This window comes from Coenobita brevimanus, chromosome 45 (genome assembly GCF_032717465.1).
Source record: "Coenobita brevimanus isolate Jiangsu-jjx chromosome 45, ASM3271746v2, whole genome shotgun sequence".
Classification (NCBI taxonomy): domain Eukaryota; kingdom Metazoa; phylum Arthropoda; class Malacostraca; order Decapoda; family Coenobitidae; genus Coenobita; species Coenobita brevimanus.
In genome coordinates, this window is record NC_136998.1 from 32713652 (window position 1) to 32740260 (window position 26609).

At 41.8% G+C, this 26609-nt stretch overlaps 1 protein-coding gene across 1 annotated transcript in view; it reads right to left on the bottom strand.

Moving 5' to 3' along the window:
- CARPA (Carbonic anhydrase-related protein A) overlaps positions 1–26609 on the bottom strand; it is a 556097-nt gene that overhangs the window by 492557 nt on the left and 36931 nt on the right. The gene's annotated exons all lie outside the window — the stretch shown is intronic.

Consider the following 26609-nt stretch of genomic DNA (forward strand, 5'->3'; position numbering starts at 1 on the left):
CACTGTGTTGATAGTTCTCTCACTCTGGTAACTTCCCTTTCCTTGTGTTTGGATCCTACCTCACACCAACCTTTGAAAAGAGGGTCAGTGTGATCTATGTATGTATATTGTGAATTGACCCCATAATAACAGCTGTCCCCCACGAATGAATAAGGTCCAAGTACAGAGTCAACAACTGTACATCGATACAGAATGCACAGACCTGGAGCAGTACACCCCAGTTCCCAGAAGCTGATTTCGCAAGAGCAGTGACGCCTTTCCAAGTAAGATCGCTAAAGAAAAAAAAGACAAAAGAATAAAAGTATGTACTGAGAATAATGAGAGACGAAGAAAGATTGCGTTTTTTTTTATTGTTGAAAGGAATGTTATGATCGTGGCCAAGCATGATCATTTATAGGGCAACGTACTGCATGCATGTTGTAATGTGTAAGTGTGATTGAATGCTTAGGGAGTATACGTATATATGAGAGTACCTTCAGAGATGAAAATGAGTGCATATATATGAGTGTGTGTGTATTTCTCTGTGTTAGAATATTAACAATTTTATTAGAAAGCATACGTATATACAGGGTACCTGAAAGAAACAACTGGATGCAATTTACGTATCTGTGTATATTTCTTTATGTACATGTATATCAACAAACATTCGACAAAAACACTCTCAACCAAAAAGTAAGCAAAAAATAGGAGGGGGGTTACCTCAGTGACAAGGAAAATGGTTGAAGTTGTCTTAAAGAAAAGAAAATCCCTTACATTCGTTTGTTGTTATTACTATATTTTTAAATCATCATCATCATATTTTTGCCGTTCTTGTTCTACGTTTTTGTAGTTATTGTTTGACTGAGTGGAATGGGTAAAGATTAGGTGTGGGAGAATGCAGAGTGGATGTGGGAGTGGGAGAGGGGGTGTGACAATAGCTGAGATATGCTTGATGATGTGGGAAGGGGATTTGGACAGAGGAGTGTGGGGAGATGGAAAGGCAAAGGCAAGATGTGGTTGGGGTATTGGTGGGGAGATCGGCTAGGGAGCTGTGGGTGGAGGAGTGAATGGGGATATGGGGTGTTTGTGTGGGTGGTTGGAGCAGTGAGTTCGGCGTGAGCTGAGAGTAGACACTGAGGGTGGTGAATGGGCGGAGGCGTAGATTAGATGTACACTGCGGAGTAGTGGGTGAAAGAGGTGGGTGAGGGAGTGGGTGGAAGATGGATGGAAGAGGGGGACATTAGGAGAGGGAGTTGGTGGAAGGTGGGTGGATGACGTGGGTAGAGAAGAGGGTCAGTGAGTGGACGGTGGGCGGAGGAGGTAAATGGAGGAGAGGGTGGAAGGTGGTGGATGGAGGTGGCTAAGCGTGTGGCGAGGGAGGGTGGAAGGAAAAGGTGAAAAATGGACTGACCAGCATTACGGAAGGTGGAGAGAAAAGTGAGTGAGAAAGGTGGGTGGATGGAGGGAGGTGGAGGGAGACTATGTGAAAGGGTGGGGAAGAAGGGCGGGAGAGGTAGGTGGGGAAAGTATGTGGGTGGGGAGGGTAGGTAAGTGGGGAGGTGGGTAAGGAAACTAAGAGGGTGAGAAGTTAGGAAGGAGTGTGGAGAAATTAAGAATGTGGGGAATACAGATGGTTGAAGAAATACCGTGAATTGGTGGGCAAGTAGGTGGGGAGGAAAGTGGGTGGAGGGATTATGTGGGAGGAGTGAGTACGTGGGTCGGTAGTTTAAGTGGATGAGGACAACAGGTGAGTGGAGAGGGTTGTGGGAAGGGAGAGTAAGACGGGGAGGGTAGGCAGGAGAGAAGGAGAGATGAAAGGGGATAGTGGGTGGGGGAACATGTGGGTGAGGGATCTAGATGGGTGGGGAAGAAGGATGGGCGGCAATGTCTGTGGGTGAAAAAAATATGTAGGTGACAAATAAAGCTCTGTGAAAAATGGGTGGCAAGAAGCGAAAATGTAGGTTGGACATGGTTGGAACGGGCCAAAGAGATAAAGTGCTAATATGAATGAGGTGAGTAGGAAGCTATGGTGAACAAATCTCTGAAATATAGGACAATGGGTTGGGTGGGCAAAGAGGGTGGGGTGGGAGGGGAATGTAGAAGAGCGTGGGGTGGGAGGGGAGGGTGGGAGGAGAGTGTAGAGAGGGTTGGGTGGGAGGGGAGGGTGAGAGGAGAGTGTTGAGTGGGTGGGATGGGTTGGTGGGTGTGAGCTGAGGGTGAGAAGGACAGGTACCGGTACCTGAATATCTGGGGTACAGGTGGAGTGGATGGGGAGCGGTGGGTAAAAATGATGTGAATGAGCAAAAAACTGATAGTGTGGAGCATGTGAGGGGTGGATGGGTTCTCTGGAGGGTGGGTAGTGGGTAGGAGGGTAGGTTGGGATGAAAGCTAAGGACAGGGAGGTGGACACGAGGATGGAGTGATCAGAAGGAAATGATTACGTGAATGCAGTGGGAGAGATTTTAAATGAGTAGTGAATGTGAGGTGAAAGAAGGGAATGACATGAGTGGGGAAGAGAGTGAGAAAGGTAAAAAGGTGGGATGGATTTAAAGCTGATTGTAAAGGGGAATGAGTGTGGTGGGTAGGGGGATGGGTGGATGAAAGGGTGGGCAAGAACAGAGTGGGTGAGTGTGTGGGAGAGAAGGTGAGTTGGGGCCTGAGTGGAAAGAAGGCTGGAGAATGGTAGGATGAATTAGAGGGAGGGGAGAGTAATAAGTTGGGGGCAGGGAGGGGCTGAGTAGGTAGGGATGGAGTGAACGAGAGGGGTAGAGTATGTGTGGGGATGAAGTAAACGGGAAGGGCAGGTGTGTGTGAAGAAACAGGGAGGTGGTGTTGTGGTTCGCGTGACCCAATAAATAAAGGTTACATTATTGATGGCTTCGTGTGCTTGTGGGGAGCCCTTCTTCCTTCATTCAACCCTTCTTTTCTTTTCTTACCTCCCTCCCTCCTTCATTCTTAACTCCTTCCTTCGATCATTCCTCCTTCTCTTCACCCCCTACTTCCATCATTCCTTCTTTTCTTCTCTCCCTCCTTCCTTCATACTTTTCGTACCCTCTTCCCTCCTCCATTCATTCTTCTATTAACTCCCTCAGGTCTTCTTTCATTCAACCTTTTCTTCTCACCTTCCTTCCTTTACTATTTTCTTACCTTCATCCCTCCCTTCTTCATCCTTTATTAATTCCTTCCTTTCATCATTCGTTCCTTTCTTCTCCTCCTCCTTCCTTTACTTTTTCTTTACCTTCCTTCCTCTGCCATTTATTCTAGTCTTAACTCCAACAATTTTCATTCATTTTTTCTCTCCCTCCTTCCTTCACTCTCTTCTTACCTCCCTCCCTTCGTCCTTCATTCTTTTCTTGGCAACCTCAGTTCTTAGTTGTCATTCTTTTCTCCACTTCCTACTTCCTTCATTCTGTTCTTCCCTCTTAGTGTCGTTTCTTTTCGTTCAATACATGCTTTTGTTTCTCATCTAATTTTGCTCCTCCCCCCCTCCCTTCCTCAGTTCCTTCATTTATTATCTTCTTCCTTTTCTCCTCGTCATTCTCGTATACCTCCTACATTTATTCTTTCTTTTTCCTTCCTTCGTTCTTTTCTGTCCTTCCTCCATCATTTATCCTTTGTCTTTCCTTCACTCTTTTCTTCATTCATGCCATCTTTCAATTTTTTCTTTATTTTTCCATTCTTCTTTTTGCTCTCTCCATCGTACATTATTTTTCACTCCCTCTTCCTTTCACTCATTTTTTCCTTCTTCCATCATTCACTCTTTAATCCTTCCTTAATAATTTAACTTTCCCATTATTTTATTAGGTCCTTTATTACCAATTAATTTCGTTCAGCAATTTATTATTCTTGGATTTTAATTTTCTTTAACATTATCCCCAGAAAAGGAAGATTAAATATACTGTGGAATCGATATATAAATAATTCAACATACTTCCGTCTATCCTCTAAAATTTCCCTGCTGGTTCATGGAATTGCAAGTCTCTATTATCTTTTTTATACACTAAATTTCTCGGAGGGGATGGTGGATGGAGGGAGAGCCTTTTGCCTTACTGAACTTTATTATTATTACATTAAAGTATTATATTAAAGTATATTTAAAGTCGACGTGCCTCTTTATATACTTTAGAAGATTGATGCTCTCTCTCTCTCTCTCTCTCTCTCTCTCTCTCTCTGCCGGCATTAGAACGGACAGACAGCTCTCCTTCTTCATCAATTCTTCTCTTTAATATTTTGACACGCTTTACGGGAGAAAGACTAGTTCGATTTTAGTGGGTTTGCCTGAAAATGGATGGATGGATGGATGGATAAATGTATAAGAGAGAGAGAGAGAGAGAGAAAGAATAAGGTCCCAGCACCCCTTGAGGACGACCAGCCCCTCACCCTCGTATTTACGGATCAAAAAGTCTTATATTTTACCCTCACGCGATGTCTTGGGGCTGCAAGTGGGACCAGGCTCGCTTTATTTTTATTATTTTCTTGCTCTTTTTTTTAATATTTTCTTGCCCTTTTTCTTTATATTTTCTTGTTTTCTTTACATTTTCTTGCTCTTTTTTTATTTTCTTGCTCTTTTTCTTTATATTTTCTTGCTCTTTTTCTTTATATTTTCTTGCTCTTTTTTTTATATTATCTTGCTTTTTTCTTTACATTTTCTTTTCCTCCTCCTTTATATTTTCTTGCTCTTTTCCTTTTCTTGCTCTCTTCTTTATAATTTCACGCTCTTTCTCTTTACATGTTCTTGCTCTTTTTCTTTATATTTTCTTGCTCTTTTCCTTTTCTTGCTCTCTTCTTTATATTTCACGCTCTTTCTCTTTACATTTTCTTGCTCTTTTTCTTTATATTTTCTTGCTCTTTTCCTTTACATTTTCATTTCTCTTTCTTTATATTTTCTTGCTCTTTTTCTGTTTTCTTTTTCTTTTCTTGCTCTTTTCTTTATATTTTCTTGCTCTTTTTCTTTACATTTTCTTGCTCTTTTCTATTCTTTTCTTTTCTAGCTCTTTTCCTTCATAATTTTCTTGCTCTTTTCCTTTTATCATTTTCTATCTTTTTTTTTTCTTGCTATATTCCTTTCATCACTTTCTTCTTTCCCGTTTATAATTTTCTTGCTCTTTTTCTTTAATAATTTTCTTGCTCTTTTCGTGATCTCGACATGGACAGGGGGTAGGAGGGAAGGAGGCTGAAGAAAAAATAAAAATAAAAGAAATTGGAGACACGAAAACCAGCGATATTTGGAGGTCGCAAGTCAAAGAAAAATGAAAAAGAAAAAAGAATGAGGCAGCAAAAAAAAAAAGCATAGAAAAACAGAGGGGCAGAAGAAATAAAACAGACAAACAACTGTAGCATGATGAAAAACAACGAACAGGCAAAAAAAACAGAAGAATGTAAATACTGAAGGTAAAATGATAGGCTGCATGAAAAAGGAAAAGGAAGAGCAGAAGAAAAATTTTTGAGAGATTACAAAGAGACTTCATGCTAAAAACTGGGGAATGAAGAAAAAAATATATAGAATAAAGATAGAAAAATAGGAAAATACAGAAAAACTATAAATATGCAGCATGAAAATAGGGAAAAGAGGAGCAACAAAGAATTAAAAAAGGAGAATGCAGAATGAGATATTTAAACAGGGCATAAAGACTGGGAATGAAGAGACAATGACAGAGGAGTAAGGAAGAATGAGAGAAGAAAAATTGGAGAAAGAGAGAAGGAAGAAGAGAGAAGAAAAAAGACAAAAGAGAGAGGAGTAAAGATACGAAATATGGAGAAGGGAAGGATGGTAAGGAGGGAGAAATAAAATAAAAGTGTGTTAAGAAAACTAAAAAAAAAAAAAAAAAAAGGAAGAGACAAGAAGACATAACATACAGCAGAACAGGAAAATGAACACCGAACAAACCTGGAGAACAGGAGGAGGAAGAGAAGATAAATAAAAGAACACTGAACAAAATCCGACAAGAGAAGGAGGAGAAGAATGAATGTCCAAACCCCATGAAGCAAGCATACAGTGAAATACCATCGTCGACTTAGCTTCGCAGACCTGAAATACGCATCGTCATGAAACTCTACGCTCACGCCTTGCCAGTTTTCACACTCTTAACTTTTCGCTCAGTGGGCTGTTCTCCATTTTTATCTGTGTTGATGGGAGGGAGGAAGAAAGGGGGGTAAAAGGAGGAAAGAGGAATAAGGAGAGGCAAGAAGGAAGAGAGGGGAGGGAGAGGGAGTGTAAGAATGGGCAAGGAGAGGGAGACGGGAGGTGGAGGTATGAGTAGTACGGAGAAAGAAGGAAGGAGAGAGAATGGAGAAAGGAGGAAGAAGATTGAGTACGGAAAAGGGAAGGGTGAGAGGAAGGGGGTAAACGGTATCAAGGATAGGAAGAGAGAAGGGAGAGAGGAAGGAGTGGGAGAATGGGAAACAAGAGGATGCTGGGGATAGGTAGGTGGAGAGGGAAGAATGAAGGAGTGGAGAGCAGAGGGAGAGGAAGGGGGGAAGGGTAAGTAAAGGTGTCTAGAAAAATGGGGTGATGAGTGGGAGTGACAGGGGTCGGTGAGAGAGAGAGAGAGAGAGAGAGAGAGAGGATGGGAGTGTCTATGGAAAGAGGGGAGGGGGGGGGTGGAGAATGGTAGTGCTTAGGAAGAGAAGGGAGACAGAGAGAAATGGAGGAACGAAGGGAACAGGGAAGAGGAGGGAGGAGGTCGGGAGTAGGGGTATCAAAGGAGAGGGAGATGGGAGGAGGAGGAGTTGGGATGGTGAGAAATTGGCGAGAGAACATGAGAGGGGAAGAAGGGAAGGGGGTCAGATGAGTGGGGGGCGTTTGGGAAGAGAAAGAGGGATGGGAGAAGGAGGGAGAGATTAAAGAACTCTGGTAGTCAGGGGAGATAAGGAGACAGAGCTGGGGAGAGAGCAGAGGAGAAGCCAGAGTCTAACTGAGGGAAAGGGAGGCAGGGGGGAGAGAAAGGGAGGCGGGTGTAGAAGGGCAGGGAGATGGGGGAGGGCAGTGGAGACAAGATCCTTCGCCTCTGTACTAAACGATATTTATGTCGTGGGTTTCTATAACGATATTAAATTCAGTGCTAATCACACTCCCTCTTTCCTGCTAACAATTAAGTGTATAGTATGTTGTTATAGTTATAGCCTTTTTTTCTTTATTGATTCGAGTACTCATATTTCCTGGTTTATACACAGACAGATAGATAAATAGATGGATTTGCTCATGTCCGTATTATAAGTTCGTTTATTTATTTCTGTCTACAGTATTTACCTTCATAATCTACTTATTTCCATGACTAATTATAATCGACCTTATTGATATGGGTCTGTACTACATGTTTTATCTGCAAGTATAAATGTACGTACGTACGTATGTATATATTCTCCCTTTGAACACACACCTCTCCTCGACTGAACTGTGCACAGGTAAGGCTGTGTGGAGGTGGTGTGCGGTGGTATGTGCGTCAATCTTTCACTACCGCAAACACGACGTACATGCAGCTGCGCCACACTATCATGGAGGTATCATGCACAAATTTAATGGGCGCAATGATGACTTCGTGGAAATGATCGAAAGTGGTGCAAAAAAGCAGAATGTGGCTTTTATTTATGATCCGAATACACGGCCATTCACTCGCTCCCTCCTTTATGCCCTCTCTCCATCTTGCTTTCATTCATTCATTCACCCTCTCGCTAAGTATCTATTTATCTATCTATTTATGACACACACACACACACACACACACACACACACACACACACACACACACACACACACACACACACACACCGAAATAAATCCAGAGGCACCCGGTAAAAATATCACAAAAACGAGCAATTTCCCTCCCGACTGGCAAATAACAACACATTAACACACACGTCAACTCACACACACACACACACACACACACACACACACACACACACACACACACACTTTCACCTGTCACACGCACGCACCCTCCTTTAAACTCATCACTCTAGTCACAGGCACACACAAGCATACACACTCACACATACACACGCAAGCGCACACAAACACACACAAACACATGCTCGCTCACCCCAATGAAATAAACATAAACACGAAGAAGATTACTTACACGCACACGAAGTCAGCCCGTTCAGTAATACACACACACACACACACACACACACACACACACACACACACACACACACACACACACATACACACACACACACACACACACACACACACACACACACACACACACACACACACACACACACACACAAAGGGGTAGGAAACAAACTCGCATTAACCCCTTCACAACGAGAGAACTTCCCCTTAATTAATAAAAACAGTCTGGCAGTAGCAAAAATTAACCCTTTCAGCCTGTGGACGCCCTTTTTTATCATCTTATTAGCTTTCGTAAATGTTTACTTAGTTGTGGAAAGCCCTTTGTAGCTGAGGAGTCTACCACTAACTATTTTTAATCTCTTCCCAGTCACACTGTTTCCTAAAATCACCAAAAAATAAATAAATAAATAAAATGTATGGAGGAACAAGAATAAAATAAAATGGGCATTGTAGTGAAGAGGTTAATAATAATAATAATAATAATAATAATAATAATAATGATAATAATAATAATAATAATAATATCAATGGTGTTTTTCTACTGATGGGATTTAAAGGTCCCTGGCATTTAAACTGCCCTTTAAAAAATTATTACCCATTTCAGTACGTGACGTTTTCATTCAAATTATATTCAGTTTATTACTAAGGATTCTAAACTATATATATGATACAGATTAGGCTAGACATACAATTGAATAAGATAATGGATGATTGCTGTATACATCCCCCCCCCCACAGTGAAAGAAAAATTTAGCTAAACTAAAAAAAAAAATCGTCAGGTGGTGGCAGAAAAGAACATGTCATCATAAAGAAAAAATAATTAGTTTCACTCCCTTAATAACAGCCTAATAACAGCCTAATAAATAATAACCAAATCTAACTAACAATATTTTTGGGGGGTTTGCATGTCAGCCGATGGAAAAAAAATAAAATAAAAAATATATGATAAAACTGTGGCCCATAATCATTTCCTTCTCTCCTTATAATCGTCATTTCCTGCTGAATAATTTTTTGTGTCGATAATTCTGGTGATGGTATTAGATAGATAGATAGACAGAGATGGAGAGAGAGAGAGAGAGAGAGAGAGAGAGAGAGAGAGAGAGAGAGAGAGAGAGAGAGAGAGAGAGAGAGAGAGAGAGAGAGCAACAATGGAAAATCCCACAAACAAATAATAAATGGTAGCCAGGTAGATAGATAGAAGCGGTCTTGGGTAGATAAATTATTCACTAACAGAGAGTAAACGGGACACAGTGGGGAAGGGGGAGGGGAGGGGAGGGGAGGGGAGGGGGAGACATGGGGGAATGGTGGCGTGACAGACAGACGGTAATGGATGGTGTGCATAGGTAGGGGGGGAATCGGAGGAGGAAGGGGGAAGGGGAGGGGAGGGGGATCTGGTTAAAGATGGGGAGAGTGGAAGCAGGTAGTGGAAGGGAAACGAAAGGACGAAGGGTGAAAGAGGAGAAGATGGAGGAGAGAGAGAGAGAGAGAGAGAGAGAGAGAGAGAGAGAGAGACAGAGACAGAGACAGAGACAGACAGACAGAGAGACGGGGGGGGGGGAAGCAGTGGTAGTTGTGCAGAGAGAGTGGAAGGAAAGAGGGAGATTAAGCGAAAGAGGGAGAAATGGAAGACAAGAAGTAGGAGAAGGGGAAGAGAGGGATGGAATGGATGAGAATAAATGTTGGGGTGCGATGAGGGGGAGGGAGAGGGTATAAATGCACAGGGAGAGACAAAGAGAGAGAAAGGAGGAGACTAGAGAGGGAGGGAGAAAGAGCGAAGAAAGGAGAAAGGGAAGATATAAAGGCAGGAAGCGACAGGTTTGGGGTAGATTTGATAGCAGGTGACAAATAAGGGAGGATAAGGGAGGGGGAAGGAGAGGGGAAGAAAGGGAATGAGAAGGAAAAGAAATGAGTAAGCGAAGAAGGAAGACAGGGTAAAGAGAGGGAGTGAGAGAGATAAAAGGAGTGAAAGTGGGGTAAGGAGGAAGGGGACATGAAGGAAGGGGAGAAGGAGAGATGATGGAAGGGAAGAACAGAGAGGTAAGGGCATGAAAAGAAGGCACAGCAGAGGTGATGAAGGAGGGGATGGGAAAGAGATGTAAGGTGAGGCAAGGAAAGAAAAGAAGAACAGATAAATGAAAAAACAAAGTAGGAAGAGAAAAAGAGGAGGTACAGAGACGTAAGAAGCTTAAGATAGAGTGGGTATAAACCTGTCTGAATTATTACAATCATCACTAATTCACCACCACCATTACCCTCACATCAACATCAATATCGAGTTAATATCATAATTACTGCATCGTCTTCACTACTTATACCCCTTCGGTAACATGATGTCTTGCTTTAATTTATTCTTTCTAGCATCAGACAATTTATTTTTTAGGAACACTGAATCTGGGGAATGGATTTTTTTATTTGCTTTTTCTTCTGTTCATCTTGAGAAAAATAATGATTAAAAAAAATCTCATGAAGGCACATTTAATCTCTCCATTTCGAAAAGCATATCTGAGTTTAATAGCATTGTTATGAGAGAGCAAAAATAAAGTGAAAATAAGGTCGTAGTAGTAAAAGGGAAAATGTTACTTTGTCTTGTACTCTCGTCGGGTATAGAAGCTCCCTAACACCTCTTCCTTATTGATTTGTTTTTGGATATGGCTGGTTAATATCCTTTTGTTCGTTATTTATGCATTGTATGGCGATATTGGAAGGATTTATGCACCAAGAGTACGGCAGTAAGGTGTAATAAACAAAATAAATCGCTAAGGAAAAGGTGCTATGGTCTTTTGTCTCCAGTCCTTCTTCATCCCTACCATCACCATCCTAACTACCAAATTCGCTCCCTTATCGTTATCTTTATCACGGCTATGGAATTACTATCACTATTTACGCTTATAACCACTTCATAACCATCTAATGAACATCATCACCACCATCATCATCACCAATTCAACATCATATTCCTATTATCACTATTTTATCACTATCATATCCAGAATCACCACCTTCATCAACAACTCATCACTATCATCACTGTTCCCACCAGCAACATTTTCATCATCATCATCATCATCATCGTCGTCATCACAATCATACCCCATTATCATCACCCACACATCACTGCTCTCATCTTGATCATCATCATCATCATCATCACCGTCACCATCACCATCATCATCATCATCACCATCATCACACTCGTACCCCAACATCATCGCAAGTCAATCTTCACTCACAGATCACTGTTCTACTCATTACCACCACTTCAACTGCCCTCATCACCACTGTCATCACCACCATTTCATCACTCATCAAGCCCCATCCTCACCAAATCACCACTCTCACAACCTCATCATCACCAGTTCATCATCCTCGCCCACGGATCATTGCTCACATCAGTAACATCGACCACCCCATTAACCCCCCATCATCACCACCATCATCACACGCAGGGAGAGAGAGAGAGAGAGAGAGAGAGACCACTTTCACTTTACAACACTTTCTCTCTCTCTCTCTCACACACACACACACACACACACACATACACTTACACGTACACACACACGCACACGGGCACTTAGATGGAATGTGTGGTCAGAAGGGCAGGTGCGTGGTGGTCCCTATCATACGCACACGCACACATACACGCACACAGACGGGGAGTAAGTAGAGACAATATACATATTTTATAGGGTAAACACAAGAAACACGCACAGACACACGGATATGCGTACACATACATACACACATATACACACACATACATACATACATACATACACACATACACATACATACATTCATACAAAAAAACAGTACTCATTAAACATTTCATTTTTCATTCATTCATTGCCAGACGCCATGTATCCCAAACGGGGTGACCAAGGGCTCAGAGTTAATTGTTTTACAGGGAGGGGCACTAATCCTCCACCAACCCCACTTAACACTTCATTAAACATACTTGTATTTATCTATCCATCTATCTATCATATACTCATACATTATACATCCATCCATCCCTCCAAACATACATGTATATACACATGCGTCCCTCCATAAAATTATACACATACATCATACATACATATATACATACATGCATACGTAAACACATACAATAAGAAATATTAACAGATATTCAAGCAATCGGTACACATATACATATAGACCCATCACACTCACACATGCACACATACATACACTGATCCATGCACACACACATACATACACTCATACATGCACACATACTCGTTCATGCACACAGCCAAGAGAACAAGAGAACGCAAAAACATCAACATAACCTGTAATATACTTTTTTTACAAGCACACGCACTTACACAGACTCACAAGCACATACACGCACTGTAGACTACACACACACACACACACACACACACACACACACACACACACACACACACACACACACACACACACGTTTTTATCCTGCCAAAATCTTCCCTAATTCCTTCCTCACCCCCTCAGTTTGCTCTCTTTCTTTCTTTCTTCCTTTTTTCATCTTCCTTCCTCGATTCTTCACCCCGTCTCTCACCTTTTCTCTTTCTCTCCCATTCCCTCCTCCCCTTTCTACAATGATTCTCTCTCTCTCTCTCTCTCTCTCTCTCTCTCTCTCTCTCTCTCTCTCTCTCTCTCAGATCAATCACGGCCCAAAATACAATCACCCCAGTTAAGTATCATTAACGCACCGCCACTAATCACGCCCCCTAATTACCCACTCGCCTCCCCTCTCCTCCTCTCTCTCCCCCCCTACTCACCTCTCTCTCCCTCACCACTCAATCTCACCCTAAACCAAGCCTCTCTTCCTCACCTCTCCTCTCCCCCTCCCTACTCCTTCCCCCGGCAGGTGGTGGCGACCCTCATCCACTCATGTGACGTAGTGCTGCCTACTTCCTCCTTCACCTTTATCATTCTTTTCTGTGCCTGCCCTCTTCTCTTCCTGTTTCTCCCATTCTTCCTGTTACTTTTATTTTTCTTTCAACTTCACGTGACTCTACACTGAGTGGCAAGCCTAATGGTTCTCTGTAACCCAGGAAACCATTTACGAAGCTGGGTGATAACCATATAAATGTATAATGGGGTGATGAAATGCCGGAGCCTACAATGGCCCCCTGTTAACTGGGTGGAGCGACGCAAATGCAACGTCCATCCGAGAACAAAATCCTCACAAACGTCCCAGTGCCTCGGTGTGACAAGGAGCTGTATGCCGCAAGTGGACGTCGGCCATCGCACGGGACAGCCCTGCTAGAAGGAGCTGCTTGCCTGTGGCTGATGGGTTTGCCTGGACAGACAAACCAGGGTTACTCTACAACAACAAATCCTGCCCCTTGCATGTCTCTCAATTTTCCCACCTCTCCCCTCACAACCAATCTTGCTCTCGCCTCCCTAAACTCTCTCTCTCTCTCTCTCTCTCTCTCTCTCTCCCGCCCTTAAACCATTTCTTTTCCTGCGTCCCCACTCCTTCCACTCACCACCCCAACCTCCCTCAAAACACGTACTATCCTTTTCAGCCCCACACACTCCTTCGTAAACACATCTCGTTTTCATTTAACCCCTCTTCCGGTCTACTGTCTTGTTCATCACTCCTCCCCATCAACTAACTTTTCTTCCCATTTACCATTTCTTTCTTAAGTCCCATTCCTTCCTTCGTCTTCCCAAGTTTTAAGTCTCTTCTCTCTTCTAACCTAACCTAACTGAACACGCCTCCCTTCCTTTTACATCCCACTCCCTTTACTTAATCATTCTTTCACAATTACTCTCCCCAACCCTGTCACCACCATCCTTGAATAAAAACTTCACCCCTTCTCTCCCACCCCGCCCACCTCTCTCCCCTTACTAATCACACCTTTAAATCATACTCTCTCCCCAGTCACCCCATTCACACCATCCGCACATTTTTAATCACTGTCCCCCCTCTCTCACTTATCTCACTACCATTTCCCCTCATTCACTCCACCTCCCCTAGTCGCCTACCTCCCCCCCCCTCCTCACTAAACGATCCACACCTTTTATAAGCATCTCCTCTCATTCATTTCTCCCTCTCCCCCATCCCTTTCATCTCCACTCCTCTCCTCTTCATTTTCCCTTCTGTACCTCCCTTTCATCTACTCTCCTCCCCCAAACACACTCCTCCCTCCTTCCCCCATCCCTTATAAACCATTCAAACTCTTTTTACTCCCCCTTCCTCTCTTTCACACGTTCCCTCTCCCCTTTCTCCTCCTCCCCTTACTACACACCCTTCTCTCTTCACTGTTTTTCCACCACTTCTAAAGCATTTTTGTAAGTCATCACTTTCTTCCCCATCAAAATACTGCCCCTTTCCCTCAACTTTCTCTTCCCCTTCCCCCTCAACCTTCACTCCTTCTTCATCTCTTTTCCGTTGTTCCCATTTGATTTTATTCTCCACCTTCCCCTTACTCACACAATACCCCATTCCTCTCTCCTTCCTCTCTTCCTCTTTCCTCTTTCCCCTTCCCCCTCTCTCCTCTCTTCCCCTCTTCCACACCTACTACACCATTCCAATTCTTTTCATTACAGGGTATCTCTCCCTTTCTCACACATTCCCCTCTCCTCTTCCCCTACCCCTTCCTCTCCCCTTTCCTCTTGCCTTTCATCCCTCTCTTTATTCCACACCTTCTATCATTTAACTCCACACTCATTCTCACCCTTTATCAAACATTCTTCCCATTCCCTCTCACTTACCCTTCTCCCTTTCATACATCCCCCCTCCCCTCCCCTTCCTTTCCTCCCCTCCCCCCTACTTCCCATCATGCCCTCTCCTCTCCCTACCCTTTCAAATCAATGCCACCCTATTAATCACTTCCCCCCTTTCACACATTCTCCCTCCCTTCCACTCCCTTCCCTTTCCCCTCCTCTCGCCCTCTTCCCTTCCCTATTCCCTATCATTTCACTAATTCTCCATTCATTCTAAACGGTTTACGTTCTTCTATAAAAATCATCTACCCACATTCTCACACATCCCCACATTCTCACACATCCCCACCTCTCCTCTCCCCTCTTTCCTAACTCCTCTCACTCCCCCCATCAATCTTTATCTCACCTCTCCCACTTCTAAACCATTCAATCTTTTCCGTAATAGTTATCCTGATTTTTACATACCACCTCTCCTCTCCCCTTCGCTAATCCTCTCCCCTCTCTTTCCCTCTTTCTCACAAATTCCTTTCTCCCACGCCCTCCCTGTCTCCCTCCCTCTCCCCCTTCCCACCTTCTTCCCCCTCCTCCCTTTCTCCCCCTCCCTCTCTCAGTCCCTATTTCCGAGCTTTCTAAATCACCTCCACTATTATTAATCTTCCTCCCCCTTTCTCACAAACAGTAATCACCCTCCCCTCACTCCCCTCCCTGTTTCCCTCTCCCTCCCCATTCCCTTTCTCTCCCCTATCCTTCTTCTATTACCCCACCCATAAATTAATCTCCCCTCTCCTTTCTCAAACATTCTCTCTCCTCCACATCCCTCTTCCCCTCTTCCTATCCTCCCTTTTCCCTCTCCCTTCTCACTACCTCTCTCCCACCCGCTCCAAACCATTCCCAATCTTATTCATCACCCTACCCTTTCCTCTCCCACCCCACCCCTCCGATTTCCCCCTCCCTCACTCCCACCCACATCCCTCCAATTCTCCCTCCTTCCCGTTCACTCTCCCACCCCAACCTATTCAGTTCCCCCTCCCTCCTCCTCCTCCCTCCCCACCCTCACCCCTCCAATTTCCTCCCTCTCCCCCTCCCTCTCAAATCTTATTTATCACCCTCCCCTTTCCTCCCCCACCCCACCCCTCCAATTTCCCCTCCCTCACTCCCACCCCCACCCTCCAACTCTCCCTCCTTCCCGCTCACTCTCTCACCCCCACCTATTCAATTTCCCCTCCCTCCTCCTCCCTCCCACCCCCACCTATTCAATTTCCCCTCCCTCCTCCTCCCTCCCACCCCCACCTATTCAATTTCCCCTCCTTCCTCTTCCTCCCTCCTCACCCCCACCTCTCCAATTTCCCCCTCCCTCACCCCCACCCCCACCTCTCCAATTTCCCTCTCCCTCACCCCCACACCCACCTATTCAATTCCCCTTCCCTCCTCCTCCCTCCCCACCCTCACCCTCCAATTTCCCCTCCCTCCTCCTCCCTCTCCCCAAACCCCCTCCATTCCACATGCTTTAATTTCAGCCCTCAAATATCACAGGCAAACCGGATTCATTACAATCAGTGTTTAATGAACGGTCAACGAGGCTTAATGAACGATGAACGAGTTAGAGTCCGCGGCGAAAACGATGGGTGTGGAGGAGTGGGCGGTGGGTGTGAAAAATGGGTGTGAAAATGGGTGTGAAAAGTATGAAAATGGGTGTGAAAAATGGCTGTGAAAAGTATGAAAAATGGGTGTGAAAGTGGGTGTCAAAAGTGTGAAAATGGGTGTGAAAATGTGAAAATCTGGCGGGAAAAAAATAATGGGAAGTGGGTGTGAGAAGGTGCAAAGGCAGGGTGAAAAAAAAATTGTGTGAAAATTGGATATTGTGAAAAAATAAGGAGTAAGTGTGGAAGAAAGGCCAATGGATGTGAAAAATTGGTGGAAAAAAAATATATACATGGGTGTGTGATGGTGCAAAAACAGGATTAAAAAAAAAAAAAAAGTTAAGTGAAAAAACTGGTAGTGAAAAAACAAGAAGTGTGGAAGGGTGGCCAGTGAGTGTTAAAAATAGTATGAAAAAATTATGGGGGATGAGTGTGAAAAATAGGAGCAAATATTGGGTGAGAAAAAGATGGCAGAAAGTGTGAAAATTGGTTACTGTTTAAGAAATATGAAATAAGTGTGAAAAAGATGGCAATGGCTGTGAATGTATTATAGGAGTGGGTGTGAGAGGTGAGTGCCAAGGTGTGGTTAATGACTGTGAGAAAATGGGGAGAGGGTGTGAAAAAATAAGTTGATGAAAAGGCAGCATTTGACTCCAATCTGTTTAGAAGTGGTTAATGTAGCGATCCCTCCCTCCCTCTCCCAACCACACATATATTAAGGTATTCCACGCAGGCCCTTGTGCAAAGTCAACAATTTAGAGAGGCTTAAAAAAAAAATATATATGCAAAGGGTCGGTTTAGCACACCTAACCTATGCGAAACTGATTTTGTAGAAGTATTGTGATCTTTCCATAGCAGATCACGTGAAAAAGACACCAAAGACACAAAAGAAATGAAGGACTGAGTTGCGTGATCTGAAGGTAAAGAGACAGTCACGTGGAAAATTGCCTCGAACTGAGAGAAGGAGAAATTCAGGTTTTGAGGCATGGAAGATAACATGGGTTTTTCTGTGGGAAAAAAAAAAAAAAAAGGGTACTGGGTGACCGACTGACTGACTGATTGACTAAACGAATAATGAATGAATGAAGGAAGGAAGGGAGGATGGAAGAGAGGAAAAAGAAAGAATGATGGACTGAAACGAACAATTAAATTGACAAGAATAAACGAATTACATACAGATACAGGTACATAGATAGACAGATAGATAAAGACAAAGAGACAGATACTGTACATAAACAGATAAATACAGATAGACAGACTGACTGATAGACAGGCATAGACAGAGATAAACATAAACATGGGGAAATACAGATGGATAGATGTAAATATATACAGTATACAGAGTGTTACATAGCCTATGATTTCATCATCCTTTGTGTAATTCTAACGTACAGTATGCTGCATGTTTGATCACGAGCGTGTTCTACCTCACTCCCCCCCTCCTCCCTTATAGCAGAGTAAGTCGTTCTTTTTGTTGTTCAGAGCAGGAGTGTCAACTCTTTGTCCCCTCTGGCTTCATTTGCGCGTCCTTCTTACAAGTTGTATCAAGCTCTGCCGGCCCCTATATAATGAGCTCAGTCTCTGCATTAATTGCCACTTAGATCTACTCCTCATTTTGCTCACATCTCTGTCCTCCCCTGTACAGTTGTTATTACTGTGAGTGCTCAGGAAGTCTCCAACCATCTAGCAGCTGTGTAATTTGAGTATGAGTGTTATTACATTTTGTTCTTGTGCTGTATAGCATAAGGTGTTGATTCGTAGGCCTAGTAAAGTTTTTGTAATTCATATTGTCAGCCAGTGGTAATAATATTTTGTATCTGTAATAATATATCTTGCATTCACTGAGTATTATCTGGTATTCTCATTTTATCAGGGCTGACTTAGATAAATTTACTCTTGCTAATTTCGTGTTAATAGAGGCTATTGCAGTTAACCATATATTTAACCTGTTTTTTGCCATTACATTATCCTTATGAGTCCTGAATGTTTTGTTGTTAGTTTGAGCATTAAAGTTTAACTTGTAATTTTACCTAACTCTTTTGTTTTGAACCTGGAACTTTACGGGACAGTAGTGATTTTTAGTATTCTCACTTAAAGTGTACATTATCTTTCTCTGTTCCGTAACAAGAGACATAGAAAGAGAGAGAGAGAGAGAGAGAGAGAGAGAGAGATGGGGGGGGGGGCTATGAATGCATAATCAAACGACTGAGTAAGTGAACTGCATAAATGGCAGAATGAAAATCGATGAATGACTAGGAACGAATGAGCCTATAAACCAGAAAGTGAATTTATGTGTGAGTGAATGAATGAATGAATGAAATATGTAGGGGGCGACAATATAAATGGACGAAAGATGAACGAATGAATGAACGAATAATGAATGAATGAATGAAATACGTAAGGGGAGACAATACAAATAGAAGAAAGGATGAATGAATGAATTACTGAATGAATAAATGAATGAATGAATAAGGACGACAACAAAAATGGACGAATGAATGAATGAAATATGTACGGCCGACAGCACAAATGAACAAAGGGATGAATGAATGAATAATGGATGGATGGATGACTGTGAATGAATGAGATATGAATGAGTAAAAGATGAAAAAGTATAAGTGAATGAATCAGTGAACGGAATAAATGATGCACAGATGGCTAGATATGTGGGACCAAAATTACTAACAAAATAATGAATGGAAAAAAAATGAATAAGATGATGAAGAAAATGATTTATTGAGTGAAAAAAATGAATGAACAAGTGAGTTAATAGCCAAAATATAATGAAAAAAGCGAAGAATTCTGAACGCATGAATAACCTAATACAGAGACGAAAATATATGCATGAACGAACAAAAACAAAAAATTTAAGAACGAGGAGAAAAAATATGCATGAAAACTTTGAGTTGTAAATAAAAGAGAATACCCCCAGAGAGAGAGAGAGTGTGTGTGTGTGTGTGTGTGTGTGTGTGTGTGTGTGTGTGTGTGTGTGTGTGTGTGTGTGTGTGTGTGTGTGTGTGTGTGTGTGTGTGTGTGTGTGTGTGTGTGTGTGTGTGTGTGTGTAGCAATGATCTGGCCATTCCAATACCGCAATACTAAATCCATGTATTTTCAAGGCGAGATATTAATGATAAATACTTTGCAATATTTTTTTTTATTCCCATTATTATTCTAAAAACAAATCAGAGCCAGGTGGGTTGTGTCAGAGTGGCTATAGTAGTTGTCCGAAAAAATTAAGTGTATGGAGAGGGAAAGCACTGGGATTAAGTCTGTGGTGTTATTAATTCTAGCACCGGTACTCCTTCAAGGCCTTCGATATGCAAAAAAATAATAAATAAATAAAAAGAACAATAATAAACTTGCCCTTGCCCATACATTGAACTGCATAATTCACCAATAATATGATGACGATAATGATGACGACGACGACGACGACGATGATGATGATGAACAATAGCAATAATAATACTAATAATATTAATAATAATAATAATAATAATAATAATAATAATAATAAACGCCATGGACAAGTGCTACCCTAGTGGTCCCCTGTCTGAAACTCATGAAAAAAAAATTACTACTAGACTTCAGGAAATGAACTGCTCAGCTGCTGAATAATATGTAATACGTGAATATAAAAATACAATTACTTAACAAACATGCCTAAATTTACATATATATTGGCAAATGAATAAAAATCTTCGAAGAATATTTACGAGAATTATTACATTTGATCAAAAACATAGAAAATGAAACGAAAACACACACTTTGAAAAATTCGAGTAAATTTTGAAGAGTTTAACATGTAAATTAATAAAGACATAAAAATTAAACAGGGAAAACTGCCCTTGAAAATATATTATTCACTACACACACACACACATACACTTCTCTCTCACCCCATCCTCTCTTCCCCTACGGAAATAAAAACAGCAAACACTGGCACACAAACAAGCAAACACATCAAAACACACACACACACACACACACACACACACACACACACACACCCTCCCCTACCTCCCCCTCTCTCTTCAAGCTATTCCCCTCCCCCACACTAACCCACCATACTGTAATCTATCCTACTTTCCTCCCCACTCACCCCCTCCCCCACTCCTTTTTCTCACCCTCTCCCTCCTTGCACTCACTTCAGTCAATCCTCTCCCACTTCCCCTTCCCACCTAATCCCCTCCTACGTCCCCAACCCCCAACCCCTCCTCCATTCTCACTTCTCACTCACCTTCCCCACATCATAAAACGTTCCCCCTTTCAACTCCTCCCCACTTTACTATCTCTCTCTCTCTCTCTCTCTCTCTCTCTCCCTCTCTCTCTCTCTCTCTCTCTCCCCACTACCACACAACACATAGGTACGGATAATGGCATAAAAGTGGGCATATTAGTGGCAGTGGGGTCAAGCCTTTATCCGGACTCCGCTGTCAAGTTCGTCACAGGACTTTTTTTCATCAGACTGAAAATGTAAAAAATGGCTGTGTTAAATTACTGGCTGGGAATTGTGTGTTTGTCTGCTTGTTTGGTGGTGGTGTTGACTGTTGTGTGTGTGATCAGTTTGTTGTTATTATGGCATTGCTATTTTCATGACTACTATAATTCTTCATGTTGTATTGTTATCGGTATTATGACTGATAGACTGTCAAAGCGAGGTATTGCATCATTTTACCTTCTTACATACTGCATCAGTTTACATTCTTACATACTGCATCATCTTCTTACATATTGCATCATTTTACATTTTTACATACTGCAACAGTTTACATTCATACATACTGCATCACTGTACATTTTTACATATCGCATCATTTTACATTTTTTTACATATGAACACGTCACACTTTTCGTAATACGGATGTCAGCAAGGCATTTCAGGTACCGGGTTATAATATGTGATACCAGGTGTTGCTAGACCCACCATACTGCCCCATGATCAAGGCCTGGTCTGCCCTACAATCACCTTCAATCGTCTCCCCCTTCAACACCACAGCTGTTAAAGCAATGTGACCTTCAACCCCATCCCTGGAACCCTTCATGTGGATTTCCTACGGCACTGCGTCACAGCCATAATTATTACTGTTAGTATCATTATGACCTAGACAAAGAAATCCAACAGGTCTGATAAAAAATATATTATAAAGGTAATATCTTATTGTTCTGCCTACCCTACCCCCAAGCAATTTTATTCTGCGACTCCTTCCGGTATAAAGGGTAGGGATATTACAAGAAAAGTTGAGTACATTGAGGAAAATTATAGAGCGGGTGTACAAATGAACAAGTGTACACATGACAAGGTGTAAGTCAGTGAAACACCACACGACCCCAACACGATACACCCAAAGTACTGACAGGCACAGCGAATGAACATCACGAACAAACTGTGTGTGTTTCAGCGAAATCAGTAGGATCACCTTGCAGACAGTGAAAATAGTAGGGTGGTAATCATACACACTGATGAGATTAGAGGCAAGTGTCGTGTGGTAGCAATAACAGAAATATACTGGTATGTTCGGTATGGCACCCTGTGGTGTAATTCCGTTATGCACGGCAGATAATTTTACAGGCATGCATTCTTCACACTCTTTCATACACGCACACACAGACGTACGTAGATTCACACATTCACAAATACACACGCACATACGCACACACATACCCATATGTAAAACACATGCATATCTAAAAACCTATGGCGTTTGGCAAGAAGTTGTACAAATACACATGCATAAATACACATACACCAACACAAGCACATACACAAACACAAGCACATTCAAATACACCCATACACACACATGGAATATAACCTCTCACAGATTGGTAAGGTCACATTATTATTTCTTCACTTAAGGTAATGTAGCTAATGCGAGGGTTTTACTCACATTACCATCAGCCCTGCGAGTGAAGCGAGAGGGTGATACAGAGAGGGACAAAGTTAGTTTCCAAATCCACGACGTCTATTTCACACTTGAGGCATGTTTACCACTTTCCCCCCTAGCGCATTATATCAAAGGGAATCATCCACAGGCACATAAACATACCAAGCTTCCCTTACCATAGGACTATTAGCTAGCAGGGGAGAGTCAGAAGTAGGAAAGGTGAAATATCAGGCGAACTTTGACCCCGACTCTACCATCGCTGTAGGTCCATTCCCTAAATCGCACGAGAGATTTGGCACGCTGTTTGCCTGTCTGTCTGTCATCACACTCCCAAACGAATGGACGGAGTTTAGTGTCACCTGCATTTTGGGAATAATTATCTGTCTACCTATTTTCTCGAATATACCTATCTTTCCTCTATCTGTGTATCTGCCTGTCTATCTATTCATTCACGATCTTTGTACCATTTTACTCTCTAGCTATACATCTATCTACCTAGCTCAATATATCATTTACCTTGGTATCTCCATTTAACCATCTACCAACTATCCTTTCCGTTTCTATCTACCTGTATCTGTCTCTCTGTCTATCTTAGTATCAGTCTATCTAACCATCTCTTATCCTTCAATACTCTGGCCTTACACAAGTAATACCATGAATCAGATGCCGTGGAGGTGACCCCTGAAGGACACTCGCAAACCCAGAGAACCAACTCAGCACACACGACGTTCCCCATCTGGCTGTACACTTACCTGGGGAGAAAAAAAGAAAAAATTATCAACCAGGCCAAGGAAAGGATAATGGTGGTAGGCGATTTTTAGGTAATATAAAATCACCTTACAGTACGCAGAAGAGTTTTGTGTGTGTGTGTGTGTGTGTGTGTGTGTGTGTGTGTGTGTGTGTGTGTGTGTGTGTGTGTGTGTGTGTGTGTGTGTGTGTGTTTCGATAAACCCCTAAGCGACCTGGCAGATTATAACTCAATCTGACAAACAAATTGATCTGAAAAAAAAAAAAAAAAAACGACTATTTGGCTAAACCTAAATTTGTCTCCTATTTCTCTGATGTTCCCTTCCTATGATCACTTCCACCTTTAAAATAAGTAGCAGTAGTAGTAGTAGTAAAAATAATAACACAGAGCAATAACTGAAATAATAGTAATAACCAATGATTCTGAACTTTCAAACATTTTTTGTTTTTTTATACAGAAACAAAAGAATATTCTGTGATAATATTTAGTTTATGAAAGTTAAATACACAGACCACTGGTAGGGGATAGGCATTCTCTTATCTGAATATTAAAGTGGTTTGAAATTCATTAGTTGGGGGTCACTTTACGGACCGTTTTCTGTATAATTTTTTTGTGAATATTGCTTTCGTTTGGATATAATTATAGTCTGTTCTCTCTCTCTCTCTCTCTCTCTCTCTCTCTCTCTCTCTCACACACACACACACACACACACACACACACACACACACAAAACTAAGCAATTCATACAGGGTTCTTCCAGTCAAAATTCTACGGAAACCAATTTCTATATATCCAGGGTCGACTTAAGGTGAGAAAGGTACAGAACGACCGTGACCTTGTACGATGAGAAAGTCCACCAAACCTGAGCCCTTTCACACCGATGACGTATTCTATATCCTATTATTGCTATCACCAGACGCTTTTTGTCGAACTGGAAGAACTGGGGGGCTTCTTAAAACCTCTTCCTTAGCGATTTATTTCTGATTCTGCCCAGTTACTATATTCTTGGGTATTCTCGTGGGGTTAGGAGGCTGACTAACACCTTTACCTCAGCGATTTATTCCTGATTCGGCCAATTTACTACATTCTTGTGTGCTATTCATGCAATCTGTGTCGACGCTAGGAAGATATCAGAAGGAAAAAATATATATAGAAAAGAGAATATATATATAAAAAAAGAAGAGAATATTCAAAGGCTCTTTCAAAAATAAATCGGTAAGGAAGAGGTGCTTGGGAGCCTCCTTACCCAACGAGAATAGGGATCTTAGACACTGCCTTCATTAACCCCTTCGCTCCTGGAGATCTGTCTTAAATTGAATACAAAAAAAAAAAAAATCAAGCAAATAAAAAACCAAACAATAACAAATCAAAACAAAACAAAAACATCAAAAATCAAAACAAATAAAAACAAAAGCAAAAAAATCAAACAAAAACAATAAAACAAAAATCAAAACAAATCAAATCAAAACAAATACAAAAACCAATCAAAAAAGCAAATAAAAAACAAAAACAAATTCAAAACAAGTAAAAGCAAAAACACACCAACACAAATCAAAACAAAATCAAAACATCACTGGATCGGGGAAGTTAATCGCTTGCTCTCTGGCTCAAAAGAAAAATATCCCCCACAATTTTCATCTTAATCCTCTCATTAGTTTTTTTTTCGGTAATCAGATGGCCAGACAAAGAGAGAGAGAGAGAGAGAGAGAGAGAGAGAGAGAGAAAGGTGAGATGAGAGATGCCAGGTAAGATGAGAGATGCAATTAGGGGACTGAAGTACATCTTAATCCTCCAATTACGGTATAACAACAGATTGAGGTGACCGTCTCAATACTGGACTTACCCTCACAGTACACACACACACACACACACACACACACAACTTCACCTATACACAGTGGTAATATACACAGACTCATATGCAAAGGTAAGCTATGGAATGATATACAAACAAACAGACAGATAGATAAACAGATAGAGAGATACATACATACATATATATATATACTGTATATTAAAACGCATATGCACACACATACACGCATATACACTCACACATACAGTACATACGCACACAGACAAGGACACAGTCATAAAGATACATACCAACACTTCCAAAAATATAAATGTGCACACAAATGCATACACACACAAGCACATACACATAAAACTACAGCCACAGACATACATACACGTTCCTCACACACACATACGCACACATCAATACACAAATAGTCATAATTACACATACACACAAAGAAATACACACACACTCTCTCTCTCTCTCTCCCATTCTCACACAAACAATGGACGGATTAGCCTGTAATAGACTGCGCGCGCACACACACACACACACACACACACACACACACACACACACACACACACACACACACCGCCAAGGAGTGACCAATTAAAGGAACTATATGTCTATCGAAGCAGACACCATTATGCGACAGATCAATTCTGGCTGACTGCCTAACTATTTAAGTGTCTTTGATGTCTACTTATCTATCTATCTGTCAATTACTCGGTCATTTTATCTATCTAAATCTATCAATTAGTCGACTATTCGATCTTCCTCTACATCAATACCACTATGTCTATTTACCTACCTATCTCTATCTACCTGTCTATAATTATCTTCCTACCCTTCTGTTTCTCCATCTATCTATCAGTCTGTTTATCTACCTACTGATGTCTGTTTATCTATCTAACTGTCCTTCTACTGACCTGTATCTATCAACTTATCTATCTCTATATCTATCCATCTATCCATTCATATATGTAATTGTCGGTCATAAAATCTTTCTGAGTATATCTAACAGCAATTTTAAAGATAAGAATATCTTTTATGTCTCTCTCTCTCTCTCTCTCTCTCTCTCTCTCTCTCTCTCTCTCTCTCTCCTCCTCCTCCTCCTCTCAAGCATACCTTTCTTTCTTTCTTTCTCTCTCTCTCTCTCTCTCTCTCTCTCTCTCTCTCTCTTTCTCTCTCTCTCTCTCTTGTAATCCTTGTCCTTCCCATTCTACATATCACGATTATATCCCTCATCCCCGCCCATCTCTCCACTACTGTCTTCCCCCCCCCCCGTCTCTCTCTCTCTCTCTCTCTCTCTCTCTCTCTCTCTCTCTCTCTCTCTCTCTCTCTCTCTCTCTCTCTCTCTCTCTCTTTCTCCTTTCACTTCAAATTTTGGCCACCATACTCTTTTCACTTCAACTTGGCCTACAATCACCATCCCTACATCTAATAATGCCAATTTTTAACACATTAATGCTAGAATATGGTGCTAGTCACGAAGAAGTGCTATGAAAAGGATGTAGTGCCGCAGCATTGTCTTTGCCACTCAGCTATTGAAATAAGCTCCAAAAGGACGAAAAGCTGGGACAAGTTAAGGTGAAAGAATTATAATCACGAAGAAGTGCTAAGGAAAGGACGTAGAGCCTTAGCTCCTGCCAAATAAAGTGGTGAAAGAGGGACGAAAAAAATCTGGACCAAGTTAAAATGACCTAACTAACACTTAATATTCACAGAGTGATTAATACTTATTGTGTGATTCGCTAACACTAACAAGTTGAGACCCGGACCCATATTCTCGCCGGTTAAG